The sequence below is a fragment of the Myiozetetes cayanensis genome, unplaced genomic scaffold, assembly GCF_022539395.1.
Source record: "Myiozetetes cayanensis isolate MyiCay16 unplaced genomic scaffold, myiCay2020 scf10, whole genome shotgun sequence".
Classification (NCBI taxonomy): Eukaryota; Metazoa; Chordata; class Aves; order Passeriformes; family Tyrannidae; genus Myiozetetes; species Myiozetetes cayanensis.
In genome coordinates this window covers 2,280,982-2,306,144 of record NW_026086605.1, presented here as the reverse complement: position 1 = coordinate 2,306,144, position 25,163 = coordinate 2,280,982, and the positions used below count along the sequence as shown (strand labels likewise).

General features: G+C 44.9%; 1 protein-coding gene and 1 long non-coding RNA gene across 3 annotated transcripts in view; both read left to right on the top strand.

Annotated features, from left to right (window-relative positions):
- The window catches only part of ATE1 (arginyltransferase 1), a 72,607-nt gene extending 66,378 nt beyond the window's left edge, over positions 1 to 6,229 (top strand). Inside the window, exons 13-14 of one of the 2 annotated variants that reach the window (XR_007631501.1) lie at positions 159 to 228; positions 6,168 to 6,229. The gene's annotated coding sequence lies outside the window, so the exon portion shown is untranslated. Of the gene's footprint in view, positions 1 to 158; positions 2,640 to 6,167 lie in introns of those variants that run through there. The other variant, XR_007631500.1, reaches the window with a different exon arrangement.
- A 3,522-nt stretch (positions 6,230 to 9,751) lies between these two features.
- Positions 9,752 to 22,519, top strand: LOC126650812 (uncharacterized). The gene is made up of 6 exons (XR_007631506.1): positions 9,752 to 9,992; positions 14,213 to 14,314; positions 14,718 to 14,926; positions 17,870 to 17,960; positions 20,907 to 20,980; positions 22,290 to 22,519. It is a non-coding gene; the product is annotated as an uncharacterized LOC126650812 (long non-coding RNA).
- The last annotated feature ends 2,644 nt before the right edge of the window (positions 22,520 to 25,163 follow it).

Sequence of the window (25,163 nt, the reverse complement as noted above, 5' to 3'; positions counted from 1 at the left end):
ACACTGAATGAGGCAGAATTCTGGGTAATTCTGGGTTCCTGAAGGAGATTTTTCTCAAGGCCCGTTGCTCAAAATATTGGTGAGACCTTTCCTGTTGCATTTCTCCTTTGGAATCTACATCCACCCATCTTTTTGAAGCTCTGTGAATATCTTTACAGGTGACCTTCCCGAAGCTCCAGCCTGATCAGCCGTGTATCTCTGAATTCCTTCTCATCCTGGTTGTCCCAGGTAATCCTCCAGACATGTGTTATGTGCTCTTCTTCTCAGCCTCTCCATCTCCACTGTCCCCCTCAAGCCTTCGTGGCTCTTCCTGCTTGTTCTGTGTCCCAGCCCTGCTACAGGAAGAATTTGCCTTTGGAAGAAATCTCCACCACTTTTCAGGAAAATCAGCGTTTCCTGGAGCGTTGTAGCCACATCTTTTACCCAATGTGTTTATAAACCAGCACCTTCAGAGCCCCTTGCATGTAATCTCACGTACTGAGTATGAAGAATAAAAAAGCCAGATTGTGTTTCCACTTGCCAGGTGATTTGGGTTTAAGTGAAGGCAAGGTTTTGGAGGGTTTCCAAGCCCTGAGTGTCCTTAGGAGGCCAGGGCAGCGATCCATGTTCCTCCATTAGGATTCTGCATCGCCTGAGGAAGGGCTGGTGATGACCCTGAGTGACAGAGGGAGGCACTGGAGGTGGCTGCTGGTCAGAGGAGAATTAACAGGTAAATAGCCTTCAGTTATGAGGCAGATTAGTCTCCCTGGGTAAATAAAGGTGCACTGTGGAAAGCAAATATCATAAATAACACCATTTATACACGGTGTTACCCATCTGTGTTAGCCACAGCTGTTAACCCGCTGAGTGTACCAACCAGGTGGGGTACAAAAAGCTTATTTTGGGTGAGGTTTTGGTGAAAAGCACAGTGACTAAGTCTCTGAGTACACAAGCACTTACTAAACAGAACTGTTGGCAACAGAACTGTTCGAGTGCAAAGACAATGGGTGGTGTTAAAATATGTTGAATAAGCCAAAAGGCATTTACAGGAGCTGATGGACAACAGCAACTCACACTTAATTTAGTGTCCAGGTGTTGGTTGTGGTTAGTGGATTCCTAAATTAACAGTATTCTATAAATTTAATCTACTATGGGCATTTTATAGCACATTCAAAGCTCATCTCCTGAGAGCTTTGTAGAGCTTTGTTTTCTAACTATTAAATAGGAATGTAAATGGATTAAATTAACATACAAACCAAAGTACTGCATGTATTAATGCTATCTGTATTAATACAAAACAGACCTCTGAAAGCAGTGGCTCTTACTGATCATCTCAGACAAGTAGCAGCTCAGAAGCTTTCTGGCTCCACTCTCCATGGTTGTGTTTTAGTGTTTTGATGTTTATTCATTTCCTTATTATAACTATTCCCATCAGATTTTTGTGCTTCCCATCAGTTATTTCCACTTCAGTTTTAACACATAGTACGTGTGTCTGCCAAAAGTCCTGCTGAGAGATTGCTATCAGGACAAAAGAAAGTGTTGGAAAGTCTGTTAAGCAGCGAGAAGAGAGCAGAGTCCACGGGGACAGTCAGTCTGCAACCTTTGTGCTGCAGAAAAAGCAGGATTTATTTAGAATTTAGTCTGCTGCAGGCTTTCAAATAAATGTGTCGGATTTCATTCGTTTCCCTTTGTCTGTGACATCTGATTGTCGTCGTCCGGGAGGAATCAACGGGGCACTGTAGAATACAAAAATAAATTAAGGGCAGTGTACTGCCCTGGTGGCAAAAAGCTCGAGTTAAGGAATGAAATCACATGAATTCTGTTGGAATTCTCACTTGTTGTCTACAGGGGAGCAGAAAAGCATAGGCCTGGTGGGAGTTTCAAAAACTGTTTGCTGTTTCTCCCTTGTCTCCTCCGAGCTGGAGCAGAGCAAGAACACACCCACCTTCATCTCTGATGGACTGATTTTGTGCAGGAGGTGTTGAAATACTGCAAGTGTTTACACTCAGCATCTTCAGTCCTTTTGTTTGGCCCTGGTTTGGTTTCTCCTCCCCGAATATGAGGAGGCATCACTGAGGTTCCTCTTTGCTACAGCACCAGACCTTTGTGGAGGTTGTTGCCGAGTCACCCTGCTGCATTTTCTCTGAACTCACCAATCCCAATTACCTTTCCTTAAAGTCGTGTTTTAAGGTATTTTACTGAGCTTTCTTAAGTATTGTCCCATTGATCCACTTTTTTAGTGTGGTGCCCCAGTGCCAGCTGCTCCAGTAATCAAAATAATAACAATTTTGGTGTTTTACATCAGCAAATAAATGTTGCTTTTTCAAAACAGTAATTGGCACTACCCTAACTGACTTTTCTGTTTAACACAGAACCCCATTTGCTTTTAATCTTCCACAATTCAGTAAAATATGGTGCAGAACCAACCCTGACTATACAAGCAAACTTAATTTTTTCTCTCCTGAACTGCTCTGAACCTGCAGCCACCAGATGGCATTTCCAGCCTGTGCAGGTCACTGCAGCACTAATGTTACTTCTTGTCTGAGCATCCAGATTTTCTGGGTCTCTTCTATTAACGTCTCATTCTGAGTTTAATTTTTTACTCTGCTCTTAATTGTGATATATTAAGGAAAAAATATTGTTGGGGTAGGATTAGGTTGACAATACTCTGTGCTGTGTTAGTTGAATGAAGCACAGATTTGTTAAAAATCAGGATTAAAAGCTGTTTCGAGGCAAACAGTGTAGATTTCACAACACTGGATTTATTAGATATGTCATCCTACCAGTGTATTACTGCAATTATAATCCACAGAAAGCTAAAAAAAGTCAAACGTGCATCATTTTTTCTGCTTTCTCCTTATCCCTCTTTCATTCTTAAACCTTATTTTTCTGTCAGGATTTCTTCCTCACCTATGCAGGGCCTAAAATGATGTTGAAATGAGGTTTCTAATAACTAAGAGGTCGGGAGACTGCAACACTTTATCGCCAAGGGCATTGCAGCCTGTTTGCATTGTGAATATATTGGTTTCTGTTGCTCAAGATGAAAGCAAGAACAGATCAGTTGGAAAAAAAAACAAGGTTCCCAATTTTAAAATATTTATTATTTTTCATACAAATTCATTATTGCAGAATGTCCAGAAACTTGGGGAGGGTTTGCTGCAACAGCTGCTGCTGTGTGTCCTGAAGGGGAGATTGTTCTCAGCCCTGAAATTTTTGTAGTCCATAAAATCCCAGATGTCTTGTGCTCCATACTAAGATGTCTGTAGTAAAGGGAGGAATAACTCCTTTTCCTGGGAAGGGACACCTGCCATCAGACCAGGTTGCTCAAAGCCCCATCCAGCAACTCCCTGTGTCCTTATTGTCACCCTTCACCTCAAATCAACACCTGCTTCAGGTGATCCTCTCAAACCTCCTCTAATTCGTGCATGGAGATACTCTAGGAACCCAGTGCTCTATTATGAGCTTCTGTTGGTCTTCTTTTGGTCAGCTTTTAATACATTAAACCTGTACTTTTCATTTATTGCCTCGTATTGTAAAATAAAAATAGTTACTGTTCTCACACTGGGGAAAAGCAGAAGAACTAAATAGAAAAATGAGACTTGCTAAAATTAAAAATGGGCATTCCTGAAAAGACAGAACTCTCCTAACATAAACCCCACTCAGTCCAAAGGGGAATTGTCAGAATAGATCTCCCATTTGCAGAGAGGAATGCCTGAAGATTTTGATGCTTTTTAACAGCTGCTTTTCCATTCACATTTCCTTTGTGTTTCTTTGTTGTTGTTGTGTCCTCAGTTTTTCCTTTTTGCACACCTGAGCATCTTCCATTTCTTCAGAGTCCTTAGAAATCGAGACATTTCTCTGTAGCTGTGGTTCCAGAGCACATTTAGCCAAGCCCTGCGTGTTGTTCATCACTGCCTTGCAGAGTGACCTAGGAGAGAAGGAACACAGTGACATTTACAGTGGATGATCTATTGATTCGTGGGGGGAAAACAAAGGCAATCAGCGGGAGGGCTGTAATTGTTTCATTAAGTGCTTTGAGCAGCTCTGCTGTACATTGATCCAAAATGCCCCAGGGCTGCAGCTTCACAATGTCATGACTCCCCCCCTGGGCACCTTATTTCTCAATTTGCTGGTACTTGAAAGGGCTTTGACAGCCTCACAACATCCCTGCACTGAATTGCTCTCTCTGAGTGTGGCCAGGTGAGTGATTAACATTCATTTTTTCTTAGTCTGAATCGAGCAGGAATTATATGGCAGTATATAGTATATGACAGTGTATGTAGTAATAGTTGGATATTTAATAAAAAGTTCAATTCTGACATTAATAGTCGGATATTTACTAAAAAGTTGACTCTGACACAAGGAGAAAGTGGTTTCTCATTTCCTCTTCCAGCCAGCGTCTGGGATTCTTTTCAAATCTCTCTATATCATTATTCATTCGTGTATTTTAAACTAAGTAAAATCAGGTTTACAATCTCATGGTCCTTCAGGTGGTACTATAAATACAGCTAATAATTCTCTGCTCATCTTGTTTTTACTGGAAGTAAAAGTCCTCTGGATCAAGACATAACCATGTAAAGCTGTAAACACTTGTCCCTCAAAGGAGGTGGAAGTTGGGGTGTAATGTGAATTTACAAGCTCAGGTGAATTGTGTCACCTCTGGCATCAGGAGCTCAGTAGAACAACCACATATCTTGTGATTTTCCCTCTTTTCTGGAAGTTTTCACCCATGGCTTTGTCCCTTTTTCCTCCTGCACACCTGCCCTGGTCCCTTTGGTGTGTCCAGTCCCTAAAGACCTCATGCTTGGCCTCCTTCTCAACAATTCTGCCTTTACAAATGTGTGTGGAAAGATGGTATCTGGCCATCAGATGCATCATCTGACATTTCACAATGTTCTTGCTGAGTTAATCCTCCTATTTTTCAAGGGCTGTAGTAGTAAGAAAGGCCATAAATTACCTGCACTATTGTTTTTGTTGTTAACTCGAACTAAGAAAAATGGAAGACTTTTCATGTGCCAACCTTTTGCTTTGTAGCCTGAAGTTTTATGGTAAGGGTCTCCTGTTTTGGGTGACGAGGTTTTTTTCCCAGTAAGTGTGGTTGTGTTTGAAACAGAAAATGGAAAAATGGCCAGAGCAGTCGCAGTCCTTCTCATGATGATGGTAAAAACCTTTACCAAAGTTCTGATGATTCTGATGTTTATAGCTTGGAATATTTTACACACATGTTCCAACTTTGCATCCACAACATTTGTTAAAGCAACAAGCCTGTAGCAGACACGAGAGCTACCATCAGGAAACTTGTTTGACAGTTTAAACAGGCAGCATCTGTGTTTCCTACATCTCACAGTACACAAAAAGAACAAGGATAGCCCATAACTCAATTAATTCAAGATGTTGTCGCATGGTGGAACTCTGTGTTTTGGAGATGTTAAAAAAAAAAAAACAAAACAAAAATGTAATTGAAAAAAGGGATTTTGCTCTTGTATTTGGCTGAGTTTCATCACTATCACCTCCTCGGTGGGATATTATTGAGAGCAGTTGGCTCGAATTTGGAGAATTAAGATAAATTGGTGATCATCAGGACTGTCCTCCTGTACTTCCACCTACGTCTCTGTTGAAAGTTAATTCAGGATTTTCAAATTTCTAACTAATGTAAGAGATTTGAAGTGGGTGCCACTTAAGCATCTTTTAAAATAACTCTGAAATCGTCACTGCTGTCAACAAAAGGAGCAGTTGCATTGCAGGGCTTGGGTTCAGCAGAGCACATAAACAGATGCTTAGGGCTAAGCCCACGAGGAATGTTTTGATGAGGTGGACTCCAGGAGAGCCAGGACACCAGCTCTGCAATAGGGGACATAAAACATTGCAGCATTTTGGTTATAATTAAAAGGACCATGTTTGGGCATCTGCTTCAGAAACTTTCCAGATTTATGTTGCTGTAAGGAACTAAGGGAAAACGAAAATTTGATCTCCTCTGACAAAACCTGGGTGGAGGGAAGAGGTGGGAACACTTTCCCAGGAGCTGTAGCCGTGGATCAAATTGCGATAGCGGTGCTGAACGATATCTGAGCCCGTGATTTCATCTGCCGGCTTCAGGGGGGCTCTTTGCAGGGCAAGATGTTATTCAGTGTGTTGTGTCTGAGCCTCTGGCTCTTGCCTCTGGTAAGGTGAGGTACTTCTGTCCACAGGAGCAGGTTTGACACAGGCTGCTGAGCTGAGCCATGTGCTGGTGCGATGAGGGACCTCTCTGGTGAGTGAACCCACAAATACCCCAGTTCTGTGCCGGTGTCTTTACTGTCTTTACTGCTCAGAAACCCTTCCCCACACATCTTTCTGGCTTTTTTTTTTTTTTTTTTTTTTAATAGAGGACATGCAGGGAAAATCATGCACACTTATTTGAAAATTTATGGGCTGGCCTGAAGTATTATCTCTGGGGAGGACTCCTTGGGTCAGTCAACATGAATTAAAACCAAATGTGCCTGTTTTTCGTGTTTACTCTTTCCATAAACACAGCACACATGCAGTGTGCAGCTGCTGTCCTGAAAGGGGTTTTTCCCCCTGGTATTTGGGGGATCTGTACTTTAGGAGCGTGTTCTATTGACAGGGCTGTGGAAGGAACAAGTGATGCTGCACCGTCTGACAAATCATTTATCAAACTGTCTGGAAGAACTTCAAGTAAGGTAAGACAACAGTGGAGTCAGAGCTAAGACACAGTGCATGTGAGTAAATAAAAAGCAACAAAAAGTCAATGCCTTTCCCCTCTGCTTCTGTCAACTCCAGAAGAAATGAGATTGAAAGGTGCAGAACATTTCCCTGGGGGGAGATTACCGTTTATTTTTATTGATTAGGGCTCTCAGGCTGTGACCTCAAGCACTCCTGGCAGTCTCTCCCCCTCCTTTAGTCGCTCCTCGCTGCTGATTCTTGCTCTGACAAAGCAGTTTGTGGTTCCCCTTGGCAGTGAAGGCTCCTCAGAGGCAGAGCTGCCCTGATGCTCCATTCTGGTGTGCTCAGGCAAAGCCTGACAAGAGCAATGTGCTGAGCAATCACTGCATCCTGTGAAGGCACCATTCCTCCTTCTGTAAAAAAAAACCAAAAAAAAGATGTTTAATCAGCCCCACAGGAACTCAGACAAGGACAATGAGGGTCTGGAGCGTGTCCAGGGAAGGGAATGGAGCTGGGAAGGGGCTGGAGCAGCAGGAGCAGCTGAGGGAGCTGGGGGGGCTCAGCCTGGAGAAAAAGGAGGCTCAGGGGGGACCTTCTGGCTCTGCAACTCCCTGACAGGAGAGAGGAGCTAGGTGGGATTTTGTTTCTTCTCACAGGTAACAGGAGAGAGAAGAAGAGAAAACAGCCTCAATCTGTACCAGGTTCAGACTGGAGGTGAGGAAACATTTCTTCCCTGAAAGAATGGTCAGGCATTGGAACAGGCTGCCCAGGGAAGTGGTTGACTCACCATCCCTGGAGAGATTTAAAAGCCATGCAGATGTGGCACTTGGGGACATGGTTTGTTAGTGGCCTTTGCAGTGCTGGATTAATGGGTGGACCTGATGTTCTTACAGGGCTTTTCTAACCTTAATGATTCTGTGAAGGGACTGTAAGTGCAATGAGCACTGCAGGGGGGGGTGAAAGCCCACTAAGCAGTTGCTCTAGCGAGGAAATGACAGATAAGGGGAAAATTGAAATATCCCCATGAAGATTGTGGGGGCAGATGAGGAACATGGGTTTATGTGATTAACCCAATCCAGAGTCAGCCAGGACGAAATCCTCAGTTTGGATCTTCAGGACAACTGAAGTGCTTGATGGGTTCATGCAGGACTTTAAGACTCCATTCTTATGGCAATTTAATGATATTTCTGAACTGAAAGTGAAGGAAGACCATGTTTTACCACACAGCTGCAAGGTTCTTCAGATAAAAGCAGAATACAGAAACTTACCCCAGAAACATAACATTAACCAGTCTAAATGCTCATTCTCCTGTGGTTTATTCCATTTTTTCCCTTCAGACTACAAATGAGGATGTCCTTTTTTCCTAGGCATTTTTTGGTATCATTAACCAAGTCTCTGGGTAGGGGGATCTGCAGGACATGGCAGCAACCGATGGAAAAGGGCACTGAAGCTTCATGAGGTCCACGCAGTGAGAAACCAGCCCTACAGCTGCAGGACCCAGGCAGGGTGTGTGGCCTTCTGGCTGGCCAAAAAACCCTGTAAATCCTTTTGTCAGTGCCAACACCAGCTATCTTGTAGCTCGGGGTGTGCAGTTCGCTGGATCGGCTGATGAAGCAGAGCTTCATCTTTGCCTGAGTTGGTGGGAAGGTTTTGACCTGCTGTTTTTCTTTCCTTGTTTTCCTCCCCAACAGTTTCCATGGGTAGCAATTATTGACCATGTCCTTCTCCCTCTTTTGTGTACGATGGCTTCCTTGCTAAAGCACACCGTTCCGGGGTCTGGATGAGCTCTCTATTTCCCACCCCGCTCTTGTCCCATCCCTGGCACGTGATGGGACCCACCAACCTGGGGGAAGTGCACATGATGAAACCCTTTCCTGGTTGAATAGGCTTGCAGAATGCCAACCAATTTCCCCAGCAGCCAGGACCTTTCGGAGTCGTTCTGTACCCTTTTATTGCCGTTGCCATAGCGAAGGACACTAATTCACCTCTGTGTGAGACTTAATAAAAATCAGGCCATCATTCACTTGTCTGCAGACCATTAGAAATGCTTGGGCTGTATTTTAGAGACGGGCTTTTCACTGTCTATTAATCCACTGGCTAAAGAGCCGGTTATCTCATTCTCTTGTGTGGGATCTTTGCAGGGCACCAAGGAGTCACTGTACTGGCTTTGACTACGGTCATCTGGAAATAGGCAAAAAGGCTCACAGTTGCTGTGGTTTAATTTAAATGCCAAAATTACCTTTAGGGTGACTGTTCTTTGCTCTTCAGTGGAGGACAGAGCCACCTGGGAACCCCCTGCAAAGTACTGAGAGCACTGAACTGGCCTGACATTAATCAGAAATTGTCCTTCGTGGGCTAAATCAAAGGGGTTGTTTCACAGGCACTGAGGATTCATTTGGGCTGTGGGGCAAGTTAACAGGGTGTGCATATTGTGCAGAGGCAGATTTCAAGTGACAGAGTGCTGTGGGTCAGTCTGTGGGTTACAAAGACAAAATACCCCCAGTTACCCTCTAAACTGCAAGGGCTGCTTTCGGCTGGGAGGTGTGTGGACGATGGTTATAATTATATATTTGGCGTTCTACAAAAAATTAGCCTAAAAAAAATAGGCAAGAGGCAGCCAACAGGCAGAAACAAACCCAGTATGAGCACTGGGACATTTATTCAACGGGGGGTTTATTTTTACAGCAGCAAATTTTGCATTAGCGGGGCGGGGCATCCCCTTGGCACGGGGTGGCTGAGCTGTGACCAGTCCCCCCGGCCCAGCCCACGGCAGGGATCCCTGCATTGTGCTCCAGGCGTCACTGCTCTCAATGGGATTAGCCTGGAGAGGGGCCGAAAGGCTGTGGGAAAACCTGCGTGTGTCGCATTTCTGCCGCCGGCACCCGGCCCCGCAACGGGGGCGTTAAAAAAAAAGAGTGAGGAGCAACTGTTGAGGTGGCTGGATTTTTGAATTATGTATTCCTGGATCTGCATAACAGCCTTTCAGACGGGGCATTGTTGTTTAAGGCACGATCTGGGAATTGTGAGAGGGGACTGGGCGGGTTGGGGAGAGAGAGAGAGAGGGATGGAGAAGCGCAGAGGGTGGAAACGTGGAAAGCTAAGACTTAATCACAGGAGAGTGACAAACTGTATGAAATGAGATTTTCTTCCCTGCTTGCACCGTGCCCACGGAACAAGTTTTCACTTGGAAATGCTGATTCCTCTCCCAGCCTGATAATATTTGTCATTTTCTCTCTTGGCCAAGTTCTTAGAGCCCTGAGAGGGGACAGAGCAAAGCTGTAAGTGCAGATACCTGCTCCTCTTACCCTTGCTTGCCCAGGTGCTACGAGATTTTCCTGTCTCTAGTGCAGGTAAGATGAGCAATGGGCTTCCCTCGTTTGCTTAACGCAGGGCTGCAGCAATCAGATACCCAGGAGAGGGAGAGACATGTTTGGAAAGGGATGAAGATGGGAAGCTGCCAAAGGGGCAGGTTCATTGGCCAGTTTTAAGGAGAGCACCAATAGGGAGCAGCCTTAGTGACACAATCACCTTTTATCCTGTGTTTGAGGACTTCCTCCTGCAGTCAGAGCTGCAGGGTCCGAGGAAGAGGAGGACAGTGATGGGCAGGAGCGGGAGAGGCAACATCAGCATCAGCCCTGCCTGCAGCTCCACTGCCCCTGGGAAAAGGGCACCAGGAGCCCTCCCTCCCCAACATCCTTGATGGACACCACACAGCACTGGGCTCCAAACACGAGTGAAAACGATTTCTCTATAATTTACCCCATTTCACCCCACAGATTGTATGAAAAACACAACAGGAAAAACATTTACGTCCCCAAAGAGACCACTCCAAAACGCAAGAGATTCTGACTGTGCTGTGGCAGACCCTCCTCAAATCCCTCAAGACCCTCACTCAGGGTGCCAAACGTGCTCCTTGACTGGGAGAACACATCCCCTTTATTCCACAGCCCTGGAAAGTTGAAGGATTTTCTCTCCGCTCCAAGTCGATGTCCAACCTGCGTGAATGTGCCCAAATAAACTTGCTGATCTGGCACAGCCAGCATAAAATTCATTAGTAAAACATAACATTATGAAGTCCCCCATCAGCTAGATGTGGCCTGTGCTGCTGCTTAACAAATGTGCACATTGTCAGTTGTGACAGCCTCTGGAATTTGGCCCAAAAGCTGCAGTGCCTTAAAGCACAGGGATTTTCCACAGCATCTATTTTTAGCAATTATATAGAGTCTGCTTAGAGTAATACCTGGACTCCTCTTGATGTTCAATGTATTTATTCTCCCTGTGAGGTCGGGAGGAGTGAACACAAGCCAGTTTAGCCTTGTTGCAGCTCTTTTCTGCTGAATAGCTGGAAACTGGGGAGGTTTATGCCTCTTTATGGGGGAGGCACAGCCACAGCACACAACAAGTGTGAGGCCTTTTTAAGGCATTAGGTGCAATTAAAGGTATTGGCAGAAGTGTTAGGTGGCCACATGCTACGGGTGGGGTTTAGACAGTGTGTATCCCTCACCACTCACATTTTTCTTGACATTTTCTTTGTGAAAATATCAGAGTTACGTAGATATAAACAGGGTCTATTTTGCTGATTATGATTTTCACTCCCAGAACTTTGGATGCCAAGGAGAAGATGCCCTTGCTTTAACTATTGCAGAGTGACTTTGTGCTCGCTCCCATTGTGGGGCTCCACTCCTTGTATGAGTCCACTCCTGTGAGCCCACCTGTGGCTCTGCTCTGGGGAGCTGCAGCTGGCCCTGTGTCTTACAGCTTCTTCCTTTTGTGCCATCTGGGCTGAGTCTTTCTCTCCTGTCACTCATGCCATCTTTGGTTAGCCTTGACTGGTTTTCTTTGAGTTTTCTTGGAGTTAGTCCCTGTCTCCTGTGACTCATTTTTCACTGCCATTTGGCTTGTTACCATAAGCCATTGCCTTGAGCCTCTTGGTGGGTGAATAGGCTCCATCCACACAAACAGGTTTTTCCTTGGGCTGGATTTTTTAAAATCTGCCCAGGCTCGTCCTCCTGTCACTCGTGGTACCCTTTGCACACCCACTTTCTGCTTCTTAATGCTTGACCAGCAGATGGATCCTCTGGCTTTCCCTCGGGTTGGAGTGGTGCCTCTGCATCGTGGTGTCAGCTCTTTCAGCTACTGAGCTTGCTCTAAAATCCCTTCAAATAAAACCTGGGCTTGTATGTACAGCTGCTCCCTCCTCGTGCCTCTTATGGCACTCGATGAATTTTGGCCAGTTCCACAAAATGAATGGTTTCACTGTTCTGTTGCTCAGTGTGGGGCTCTGTTGGGCTGCCTGGTCCCTCCCTCTGAGATGTGCAGATATGGAAATAGGTGGCCAGGCTCTGGCTCTGCAAGGCTGTCTGCATGGCACGCTCTCCCTGCTCTCCCAGCCTCTGGAAAGGGCTCCCTAAGCACATCCCTGTCCTCCTCCTCTGCTGCCACAGCCTGAGATCTGTCTCTTGTTTACTTTGGCTGCATCTCATGTGTTTTCTTCGTGATCCCAATTGGAACCAGCCTGCCTCTCCTCACTGGGGGTGTTCAACTTGGAGAAGAGAAGGCTCCAGGGAGACCTGAGAGCCCCTTCCAGGGCCTAAAGGGGCTCCAAGAGAGCTGGAGAGGGACTTTGAACAAGGGCATGGAGGGACAGGACAAGAGGAGATTGCTTTAAAATGTCAGAGGGCAGGATTAGATGGGACACTGGGAAGAAATTCTTCCCTATGAGGGTACTGTCAGGTGTCCCAGAGAAGCTGGGGCTGTCCCATCCCTGGAAGTGTCCAAGGCCAGGCTGGACTGGGCTCTGAGCAACCTGGGATAGTGGAAGGTGTCCCTGCCCACAGCAGGGGAGTTGGATCTAGATGGGCTTTAAGGTCCCTTCCAACCCAAACCACTCTGTGATTCATTCTAAGAAATGGCTCTGACACTCCTTCACCAGACTTTCTACGCTGGGTATCCTTTTCTCTAACTTTGAAAGTACTATTTCTCTTGGAATATGATATTCCATCTCCTTCCATCCCACAAGACCTCTATCCCAGCTCACCACTGGGCTCCCCACTAATGGCTGTCATCATTCACTCCCAGCTGCCACTGCAGTCTGGGGGCATTTCCTTGAGCCTAGAATGATTTCTCTTGAAAATGTCTTCTGTTGAAGAAAGTTTGTTCCCATGTCCTAAAAATGCTCCCACCCCTATTTGGCAAACTGGTTTGTATCCCTAATTAAACACAGAGCCCAGAGTGTTTTGCTCTGCACTGCAAGTATGTTTCCCTTCTTTTTCTCCCTGTTTTTTTCTGTAGGATGTGTGAAAAGAGGGATATCCATCTACAGCCTCTTTCTTTCTGAGATTGCAGAAGTCCCTGAACACTTTTATTAGGTGTTCTAGAGCTCATTAATCCTGGCAGTGGCACATCATCCACTTCTTGTCTCTTTTCCTTCATGCAATAGAAAGAAATTTTACTTTCCTTTTCTCCTCTTTATTTCCCTCCTGGTAAGCTCTGGAGGCAGACTCAGTTCTTGCTTCCATTCCTTGCACAAGTGGTTTTACTCTGGAAACTCAAGTTACTTGGCAGCCTGAGTCCACATGGCTGAGTCCAAACTTGCTTTCTGGTGTGAGATGCAATAGTTGGAGCCTTTGCCATCCTTGTATGTCTGTGACCCCTCAGATGTGTGACAGATGTGAGTGAGAGAAGCCTGTGCTCACAGCCCATCCACGCTGGCTCACACGAGCACCAGGGCTCCAACACACAACCCAGTTTCCCTGTGTCAGCAGAGATTTGAGAACAAGCCTCGTGTCTGCTCCTGACCTTCTGCAGAAATGGTGCAGCTCTGCAGTGGGAGAGCGTCATGCCAGTTCTTGACTTTTGCTGTGGGCTAAAAGCACGTGTGGAACGAGCTGTAGCAGCTCAGCTGATGGGCAGGGGGTGATTATGCACCGAGGTACAGGGAGGTGTCCTGCTCCAGGAATCCAGGGAGGTGTCCTGCTCCAGCCAGCACTTGCCACGAGCAGCAGCTGAGGAGGTTGGTTACTCCATGAGCAGCAGCTGGGGAGGTTGGTTACTCCATGACCACTGTGGCCAACACTCTGTTGTGCCAGGAGTTGGTTCACACCCCTAAAGGGATGTTCCTAGAGGGGTTGCAGGCTCAGCTGTGGCTCTCAGGTGATACTTTGAGTCAGTAACTACAACACCTGTGTTCAGGTAACCCAGCCCAAACCACGGCCTGGGTGAATCCTTGCTGTTGATTCCCACTCAGGCCCGTGGTTACCACGGATTATGAGGCATGGTGACCTTCAAAGGCTGGTTTGAATTATTCTCCCTCCTCTGCCTCTCTATGGACAGACCACCTAATCCCCTGGAGATCCCAATCAGCGGGAACAAAGAGTTCTAGGTTTTCTGGGAAATGCTTGGCACAGGGGGGATTTACTGCTGTGAGGTGATTAACATTCTTGAGGTAATTTTAAATTAAAGGAAGGAAACCATAGCATCAAACTGTAGCGTTTCCAAGTAATTTCTGCAGTGGAATATCTGTAATGGAATGTCATGTCTAGATGTCTGTGACATGTTTGATTTATTTTAGGCTGGATTTCTAATTTTATTTAACCAGTGCATGAAGCCTGAGATGTGCTCTTTTGGAAAAGTATGAATACCTCCTTGGCAACACTTGAGAGAAAAAATTTAGGTAGGTTGTTGTAGTGCATAGGCCAACAGTCTTGTCACTTTGGATGTAGAAAATGAGGTCATAAAGAATTTTTTTTTTCCTTGCTGCTTTTAAACAGATTGATGGATTAAATATTATGCAAAACAGCAAGTTGGTTTTGTAATCTGTTTTTTCTGTTTATTGAGTATTGAAACACTCATAAATGATTTAAGGGAAGGAAGGCAATATGAAATGAGGAGAATATGTTACCAAATACTGGGTTTGCAGTGCTTTTTGTAGGCACTGCTTTAATAGACAATATGCTGTACTTGAGTACCATGGCATGTACACGAAATTTTTGAATGTTACATTTCATATGCAATATGCAATTTCATATGCAGTAGCATAGGAATCAAGCAGTCTGATTGCATTAATTTTGATTTAGGTTGTGCTGCTCCTGAATGACAGTCAGAACATAAAAGTTTGCATTGCAACCGCTTTGGAAAATAGCACTTGATTAGTTTTGACTGAAACAACCTGGGCTGCATCGGAAAAACAACACTTCAAAGAAAATGCTCCTTTTCCCAAGAGGTCATTAAATAATTGTGGATTATTGCAGCAAAATGCAACAAGGGATTTTATTCTAATTCAGAGGTAAGTTGTCTTTCTGAAGAAATCTTTTTTCACACAGTTACAGACGTGCATTTCTTCATGGCCCTGGCTCTGCTGTATAAGGAGTGGAGAGCAGGAGAGGCTTCTTAAAACTCTGCTTTAAAATGGTATGTGGAGAGTTAAAGTATAAACCCACTTGGATCTAGATAAGACTCTGGGGATCTTCAATAATGAAGAAAATGAGGTAGACAGAGAAAGTAAACACTTGTTCATACAGGAGTGTTAATGTCCCTTTAAAAGCCCAGACTCTGGAATCCTTATAGAATTGAACAAATAACTTTTTTTTTTTTTTTCCTTCCAAGTGAATTGCCTCTTTCTATATAAACAGTTTTGCTTGGTGTTGACTTAAAGCCACCTCATGAGCTTGGCACCTTTGCCTCTGCCCTGGCTGCCTGGGTTTCCATGGGCCCTCGGTGAGCAGCACTCTGCTGGGAGAGCAGGATCTGCTCCAGCTGTGCCATCTCCCACCTCACAGCCCGGCTCTCCTTGCCCTTCACAACTGTTGTGTCCCAAAGTCATCGCTTTAAAATGACCCTCAGCAGTTTTATGACAGTTTTAGGGCTGTGAAGCTGATTCCCAGAGGTATTTTTGTGCAACTGATTGTCTTCTGCTCCCGCCCAACCATTGATCATGAGGATGCTTTCACTGCAGTGAGGTGATAGTCACAGCCTGGTTTTCTGTTGTGCTTTGTACACAGATTCAGGTGATTTTTTTGATGCCACCAGCTGCAGATGGAAGCAGCCTTAAGAAAAAATAAAGTTAGCTGGACACTGCAACAAGTCATTCAGTGAGAAGTGACTTTGTTAGAGAAGTGTTTTAGAAAGGAGAGCTACAGCAGCAGGAGTTCCATGGCATCCTACTCCACGTGTAGATTCACTTAACTCTGTATATTTGGGGAGCTGGAATTATTCATATCTGGATTTGAATCTGATCTTACCCTGTGCAGTCCTGATGGTTCAGAGCAGGGTTTGTGAAAGCACACTGTGGTTGGAAAGAAATGGGGGTTGCACTCCTGAATCAGTCAGACACTTGAAATACTTTTTTTTTTTTTTTTTTAATCAGTCTCAAATCAGACAACTCCTCACCTGTCTTATTTTTCCTTCCAAAGACTCTGCTTACCCCAAGTCCTCTTTGTAGGTAGCATAATGCTGACTTTCATAGTTTGACTTCCTACATAAGGCCTCACCTGCCATGGAAATGCCACATTACACTGTGGCTTGAGAAGCCTTAAACACCTTGGAGAAGCTGGCTAACAATCCTATGCATTTTCCTCTCCATTTTCCTTGCTGTTTAACATGGAAGTTTCCTCTACATCATCCTTAAACACTGCTTTGCAAACATTTCTGTGGCCTTTAAGAAAGTGTCAGGATTTGCTAAATTTCCCCTAAACCTTTGTATTATCTCTTTTGAAGGTAGAAATAAACCCCAGGTAGTTTGTTTTCTTCTTGGAAACGTTCATAAGATTGGATGCTAAAAAAACTGAGTACTAGAGTGAGGGTGTTCTTTTGATTAATCAAGCACATTGTTCCAGGGTTTATTCTTAACTGCTACTTTAAAAGGAAGCCAAAACCTGTCAAAATGGCAATTCAGTAATGTGTTTAAAGGAGGGAGAGAGCTGAGCACTGGTTCAATGAGACCTGATGGCGGTGCAGCATCGCCGCTCATCCGAATTCCAGCTGGGGCTTTTCCCGGGGTCCCTGAATCCTCCCAGATACAGTATTTGCAAACTTAATCAGGAGCAACAGGTTTTTCTCATGACCTATTGTATAGCCTCCCTTCTGAATGGGCTGTTGTGCCGTGGCATCTGCAGGCAGCTCTGGCTGCTGCATAAAGGGCTCGGGGCTGCCCTTCTGCCCCTCTGTATTTCACACTGGTGCCTAGAAATGGCACTACACGTCCCTGCTTTCAAGTGACACCCAATGGTTCATTTTCTCCTCTATTCACGGAGGATTTAATTGCCCTGCACATCAAAAGCAGAATATCCCCCCCCTCCAATTACCACCCTCCTCCCTAGAAAACAGCCCAACTGCCTGTCTCGGGATGCGTGCCAGGAGGAGGATGGAAGTGTCCAAACACAGGCCAGAGGAGCCAGGGGAAAAAAAGAAACTGGCACAGACCAGCAGGTGTTAAAGCACCTTTTTTATTTTTTTTTTTTTTCTTGTGCATCTCCATCTGTGAATGCCTGCAGAGTATTTCAGCTCCTGGAGCACGGTGATTTCTAGCAGCCAAAAAGACAGACACACAACGGGCTCTGACAACTGGCAGGGTTTGTGCCCTCCCATCCCTGGAAAACTGGGGGATCTTTAAGGTCCCTTCCAGCCAAACTGTTCTATGATGCTCTGCACAGCATTACTTACAGATTTAATGGTGCTTTAGTGGGTTTGTTTTTTTTTTGGAAGGTGCTGGATGCTCTTGCCTTAAAAATACAGCTTCTGTCCACCTCCTACAGCTCTGAGCTGTTTGTCAGTTTTAAAGGATTATTCCATGAAGAAATCAGGTCAAATCCAAACTATGTCAAGAACTGGGATTTTGGTGAAAAACTAGCTTTCAGGTTGCTGCAGGGTTGTTTAGTACAACAGACAAATACCTTACAGACAAATAAACCTAATTGTTTCACCAAAAGGCACTTAATTCCACCTACCCTGGAAATTCAAACTCTCAAAATTCTGTGCTGTTTCTTCCTCTTCACCCCTTTCTACCTGGATTTCTTTTGTACCTGTTTTACGCACCTGGTAGAAGACAAAGCTCTGTTTTGTGTGTCCATGGTAGGGTTTTTGTAATACAAATTCAAATAAAATAAGGGTGACTGCATTCCTACAGTGTGGGAAGCTCCCTGGGCGTTTGCAAAGACTTTCCCTTCCAGCTTTGCTGCAATGGAGATCTCAGCTAGAAGTGCTGGTTTAAAAAGTTTGTCATCTCATACAGGAGCCAGGAAGCTTTCTAAGCTGATGACAGAGATATGTCTTCAAAGGAAACTGGGAATTTAGGGAAGACTTCACTGGAGCTGCACATCAAGGTAAGGAATGTGTTTGAATTAGTAAGCGATGAGGAAATTATTCAAACTCCCTAGAGGTTGCCTGGATGGGACAGTCTGGGGAAAAAAAAAAATGGCAGTGACTGGAAACCTTTCCAAAGAGACTCCCAGACATGAAAATTGACTTCTGCTCACATCCTGCACCCAAACCCTTTCCAGGATGCCTTGGAAATGCTTTGCCTGGTGGATGCCACTGACTCTCCAGGGAACTAGCAAAGAGCAAGGGTGGCTGAGTAGATCCAAAAAATGGTAATTTGCACCATGTCATGGTTTTGGGACTCCCAAAAATTTAAGACCAGCCCAAATAAGAGTCAGTGTTGACCTCTGTCCCATCTTCCTTGGTTTTATGATTCCCTGATTCTTCTCACCCTGCCTTGCCGTGCCACAGCCTCTCTAACTAACAGTTCCTAAATTTTTGGGGGTGTGTGGATAAAAAACCAGCCTGTGCACAAGCTGCATCTTCAGGCTCCAAGCCTGGAAATCCTTCATCATGTTTGAGTGCAGGAATGGTGTCCTTCAGGGAAATGCTGCTGTTGATGTGCTGCAGGTTAAGCCCAGGCACAGAGACAGTCGGTATTAGGGCTTCAGGGGATTTCCTTGTATATGCATGTGTGGCAATTTCAAGTGTCTGTCTATAAATTAGGAGATTAAAAGTGAAGAAAATGGAGAGAGACAGAAGTGTTTTCAAGTTTCTCCCGGCTGGAGGAAAGCCCGAGGAGACGGGACTTTGGTGAAGGCTGTTTAGGCAGCTGGAAAAAAATGCCATTTGTCAGAGAATTACGATAGTCTGGTCTAGACAAGACGAGTGCCTGTTTCCAAACCCTGAAAAATTAATGTGGGCTGCAGCTTGGAAACATAATTCAGATTTTGACAGAGACTTCTGCTGCATTAGTATGAGTACACACACATATGCAGTAGCATGTGCACATGGGGAGGGAAAATTCCGTTTGGTTTACCTCGTGGATTTATCCCCATGGTTTGTGAGGTGACTGTCAGTCACCAGGGACACAAACATAGCAGGATGTTTGCAAATGCCCAGTTCAGGGCAGTGGAAAGCCTTTTTGTTTCTCCTTGGCACTAGCTAAAAAAAACCACTAGCTGCCAGTCAGGGCTGGATTGCAGACAAGCAGGGGGAAAGATGAGATACCACCCCACTGGACTGTGTGAGCAGGCAGGTGTAGCTGCAGATCATCTTCATAAAAAGGATGATCAAAGTAAAATTTCAGTAATCTGTCTGGGTTATTTTAAATTTTTTTTTGTTTCTACTTTTGCATGTTGGATCCCCCTGCCCCTTCTCCGCCCTCCTCCTCCTCCTCTTGGGAAGGAGAGAGTGATGGACAGTGAATGCTGCTGCAGAAGGTTGTACTTCACTGGGATACAACCACAACCGGCCAAACACTCACCCAGATACTTTATAATTTCATCATATCATCACTATCTAATGTCTACATTAGGAATCTGTCCCCTTTTGCTTCTGAGCACAAGACAACCATCTGTTTATCGTCTCAGACAAAAAAAAAAACAACTTGCATGCTTTTATAGGTGCAATAAACCCCAATTTCACTGTCTGCAAGGGGTTACAGCCCTTACTTCTAACCATGGTTGAGAAAAGGTGGAGACATCAGCTCCACCATCCCCTGTTGCTGCCGGCTCCTCTCAAACTGTCCCTGTTTCATTAAAGCTGCTCCCCCCTCCTCGCTCCCCGAGCGTGGTGTTTGACAACAGATTTTTTTTTCCCTGCCAGCCTTGCTTTTCATTACTGGTCTTTGCACTTCCAGCATCTGGGAAGTAGTGCACGGAGCATATGCTGCTGTAATTTATTTATGTTTGGGTTGTGCAAGGCTGAATTCCCCTTCCCAGGGCTGTTTCCTTGATGTGTCAGAGCCTCAGTGTTTCCTGCAGTAAAGCCTTGATTCTCTGTTGTGTCACACCACGGATCCCCCCCCACAGCCTGGGAGATGATATTTTTAGTTCCAAATGAGGGTTCTGACGCTGTGCAAGGCTCAGAAAAACTTCTTTCCCTGAACACCCCTTTATGTTTTTTGTCTCTTGGATCTTGTCTGCTCGTGGAGACCAAGGTCAACACTCTTCAAAACAAAACTGGATGGCATAATTATTGTTCCGGCTCGGTTAAAAGCCTGAATGCTTCCATATTAATGTCTGTCATTCTCTTCTTTTGAGTGACAGTGCTCCTGGCTGGGAGCTGCCAGGAACAGTTTGAACATTAAAGATGCATGAGTAAAAACACAGTATTTTGTTAAGCCAGTCCATTTGAATGCCTTAGAAATATGTGTTCATATCACATCAAAACTGCCAGCAGTGGCAGGGCTTTTCCTCTGCAGAAAGGGAGCCTTGTAAATAGTTGAATTCATTGGAGTTAAAATTAGGTTTCTGTGGTGCTGACACGCTGCCAGCTTTTCCCACAGGGTAATTTATTTTTTTAAAAAATTTAAAAAGTACCCTAAAATAGTAATGTGAATATGACATATTCTGTGAACTCAAGAGTCCATTTGGACTGAAGATTTCTTTGTACTCCTTTTGTCATTGGTGTCTTAAAGGAACTCCATGGCAGAAAGCAAATGTGCCTTTCCAACACAGATTCTGTACAACATCTCCCTCCAATCTGAGCTTCTAAAAGGTGTATTCTATGAGGATATAATTAAAGAAATTAAATCCTTCCTTAAACCACTGGTCTGGGAGACTTTGCCCAGTGCTTGGGCCATAAAGATACCTTTTGTTCTCCCAACTATGTTGCTTGGATTTAAAAAGTTAAAATAGGACCCAGATGGATGTCAGTGTATTATTTTTAAGAGAAAATAGTGAACTTTATGAACTGACCAGCACTTATGTGCAGCACTGAAAAAGTAAACTGCAATTCATGTTGAACAGTGCAGTATCCTTATTTTTGTTCCATTTGTTCCACTCCAGAAGCAGAAGTCCCATTTCCCCACAGAACTGCCCACCTGGGTAACAGCAAGTTTTCTCCCTGCCTTTTGGCCCAGGTAAGAAATAAATCCTGGACTTTCTCGCAGGAAGGCATTGTTCATTTTACCTCTCTCTCCTGGCACGATGCCTTGGAGCACGGATTGCCAGCACACCCCTGGAGTCCTCAGGAACGTGGAGACGCCCACACCAAGTCTGTCAGTAGGAAACATTTCACAGAAAAATAAAAATTTCCTGATTCAGTCGAATGTAGGAAGGGAGATGTGGTGGTGTTGACCTTCACAGGGAATTGGGATCCTCTTTGAGAGTCCTCCACCCTCCTCTGCTTTTGGTTTGCCAAAGGGTCTTTCGTGCGAGTCACAGATGGATGATTATTTTGATTTCTTTTGGAAAGGTCTTGTGGATATTGATGGAAAAAGTGAGTTAGGGTTCAGGTATTACTGTCATATGGATAATTTGCCCATCCTACTGAGCACTTCAAGGGGATGAAATACCAATACTTATGTCTTTTGGCAGCGTCTGCTTTGTGCAAGATTTGTTATCCCCCAATGCAACCTACTCTCTATCAGTCCCAGATGGTGTTGCTGTACCTGCAGGTCCATTACAAGTAAAATGAGCCCCCCCACACGCACATTGTGTGTTATTTGATGTTGCAGGCAGTAAAATGCACCCAGTGAGGTTAGATCTTCAATCCCCTCATTTTTTGGTTTCTGCTAAAATCCTCATCCGACTCCCTGCTTACAGCAGGGTTTCCCTGAGCAAAGTGCAGCCAAGGTGGAGTCTTAAAGATGGTCATAAATCAACCCAGATACAATACAGGCTCTCTTTTTGACACCTCCCGTAAGCCCCTTGTGAACTCCCCTGGGTTAATTTGCAACGTTCCACGGCTTAAAAAACAAAATCCCCATTTGGAGGGCAACAACGTTACTGAAGAGTTATTCACGAAGATCAGTCACCCAGAAAAAAACACACACATCAAAGGGAAACCTTTACACAGGACCTATGCTACCAACAATTACCACACGAATGCTTGATGCTTTATTATCAAGGAAACTTGGTGAACTCTGTGATGGTATGGTAAGGCAGGATAACTAAGAGCAGTGGTTAAATCTCCTTCCAGCAGTGGTCTAGATCATGAGGTTATGGATACCTTAGATGTCTTCTGTCCTCTGGTCTCTCTTTGGCTCTGAAGAAATACCTTCAATTCTCTGCCCCCTACTTTTATATCTTTTATCAGCATCCTATTAAAGGGAGCCGAGAAGCATGAGAAGCAGCAGGTTTAGTTTCTTAGCCTGCAAACCTCAGCTTGTCTAAGAGATTTATGTTTATCTTGTAGACTGCACCTCAATTTTGATCATTTTCTTTGAGGTTTCAGTAGATCAAGAGCCTCTAAATCCAAGCAGCCAAGGAGGAACACAGAATGGGCACATGAAGGTGTACTGAAGGAGTAGAATCGATACACTGAAATGAAGATGCACTGAGAGTCCCTTACAAAGCTACTGAAATCTGTGACTGTTCTGTCCTGTCAGATTTGGCCTAGGCTTTGAAGGGCTTGCACTAAAAAATGAACTTTCCTACTTCTCATTGAATTCAATTAATGGCTGAATAAATGCGAATACTTGAATAAATGTGAATACTCGAATAAAGCGTCCTCCAAGCTTTGTCCGTGGCAAAGTCTCTCTGCATCTTGACTGGAGAAAATGAACCATTCTGCACTTTTCTTTTCTTTTTTCTTTTCTTTTTTTTTTGGTTTTGCTTGTTTGTTTGTTTTGGGGGGTGTGACAGCTAAACTAACATTTCTGCCTGCCAGAATCTCTTGGAGCGTGAAACTGTGAGGGCAAGAGAGAGAACAGCAGAAACTCTGAAAAGCAAGGCCCTTTTTTTTCTTAACATTTTAGGTGTGTGGAAAGACCTGTTTCTGTTTGCCTTACACAAAGCTGGTGGGGAGGGCTCTGAAAGTTCCCCCTGTTTGCTTTGGCACAGGACAGCAGGAACGCTATTGAGCATCTGCCATCGGGCTTGGGCTTCCTCTAGCGAGGGGCTTAGGGGGAAGCGTTGAAGGGACCAGGGGTAGACTGGGATTCAGCTAGCTGGTTGACTTCTTTTTCTTATTTTTTTTTTTTTTCTCATTTGTTTGTTGAAGAAAATGGAGTTTGATCAGCTTCTTGGGCCAAGCCAGGGTTTTGGTCTGGCTGGGTGGGAGCAGGGACTGGAGCCTGCGTGGCTGGCACTTCCAGCAGAGGTAAAAAAGCCTTTTTCCCTTCCACACACAGCCTCCTGCCTCCCCAGTGCCAGTAAAAATAAGAGAACAGCATGGCTTGAATAGCAGACCTCCCTCAAAATAACTCTGTGGTCATGAGCTGAGGGCAGAAATTGTTCCTTCCCCGCAGCACATGTGAGATAAATGATTCGCGTGGTTATTTCTTTCCCCTGCCCCTTTTTTTTTAAAAAAAAAAAGTGGGTTCAGGTTTTTGAGTGGTTTCCTTCAAGGAAGTGTATGAGAGCTATTAAATGCATATTTCTCTTGGAAATATCACTGGGGCCTTCTTTTTCTTTGCACTGGAGAAGAGAAGTGTATTAAAATATTTTCGCTGAACGGAACTTCACCGTAGTATTATAACGGGTTATTTTGCTCAGTCTTATCTATTCTTTGTCACTTTTAGATGAAGTGATTCTTCTGGCAGCAAATTGGTTTTTCCTAATCACACAATCCAGCCTGGGAATTTTTCTAATTTACTCCACAACTTGCTTCAATAGGGAAAATCTGAGGAATGCTGAGGCCCTTTTGCTCATCCCCACTCACTGGCATCCCGAGATTAAAGTTCCTCTTTTTCTCACCGCAAACCCCCTGACCCCTTGGCTTTCTGGTAGCTCAGCATCCTCTAGATGGCCCTTAGGCACAGCTTACAGCAGGATATGTGCAGGGAGAGTAAGAATGGAGTTTCCTGCTGTGAGGGTCTTACGGATTCTGTGAAATCCCGGGGGGATTCAGGGGGAATTTGCATCATAATGCACTGTTTGGTGCAGGTCTGTGCACTGAGCTGGTACACAAAAGGTAACGGAAACTAAATGTGTCAGGCATCATCTTTCTAATCCAGCAGTGGGGTCTGTTTAATCTCTTTCAAAAGGTGTCTTAAGAACTCCCAGTGTCTTCATTGAGAGCTGGGGGCTGGGGCTGTGGGGTGCTGGGGCTCCGGTGGCCACATCCCCCTGAGCTGAGGCTTAATTAACACATAGAGAGAGGCACGTCTGCTGCTAACCCAGCCCTGCTTCAGCCCGGGCAGGAGACCACGGTACTGGGTCTGGAGGAAGAGCCTGTAATCCTATAAACAGCCCACTGAGGGGCAGGAGGAGAGAATCAGGAATTCACACTCCTCCTGTCTCAAATAGGAGAAAGAGAAAAGCCCTTAGACCTGCCACTAAGCTCCTCCACCTGGACACACCTGTGCTTCCACAGGCATTTCACCTGTGCTTTGCATCCTGCAGAGTCCCCTGGCTCAGACCCCAAGCTCTAGGCTCAAAATCCAGTTTATACTTTTTCCCATGCAAATGTCAGTCTCCTAAGGCAGCTCTGGAAAGCTGAATGCTATGGGAAAGTAGAGTGGTGTTTGGAATTGGTGTGGAGGGGAAATCTGTGTTGAATAGTAATAAAGTCTTATGGCCCCAAAAGCTGTTGCCTGCAGCTGCTGCTGGCTTCTGGAAGGAGTATCATGCTTGTAGCATAAGCCCCGCTGCTTCATGCAGTTATTTTAACATGGAATCCTAAAATGGTTTGGGTTGGAAGGAATGTTTTAAAGGTCACCCAGTCCCACCCCTTGCCATGGGCAGGGACACTTCCCACATCCCAGGTTGCTCCAAGCCCCATTCAACCTGCCCTTGGACACTTCCAGGGATGGGGCAGCCACAGCTTCTCTGGGCAACCTGTGCCAGGGCCTGCCCACCTTCCTAATATCTAATATAAATCAACGCTCTGTCAGTTTGGAGCCGTTCCCCCTTGTCCTATGAACACGTATCTTTGCCCAAAGTCCATGCCCAGCTTTGTTTTAGGCCCCCTCAATTGTTATGTTATATTTTGTGATGTGATATTATGTTATATGCTATGTTTATGTTATGTTATATTATGTTGTGTTATATGTTATGTTATGTTTTGTTATGTTATCGAGGAACACAGTGAAGAGAAAAGTCTGGATTCCTCTAAGATTTAATGTGACATTAGCCAGATAATAAAGTAAGACTAACGTG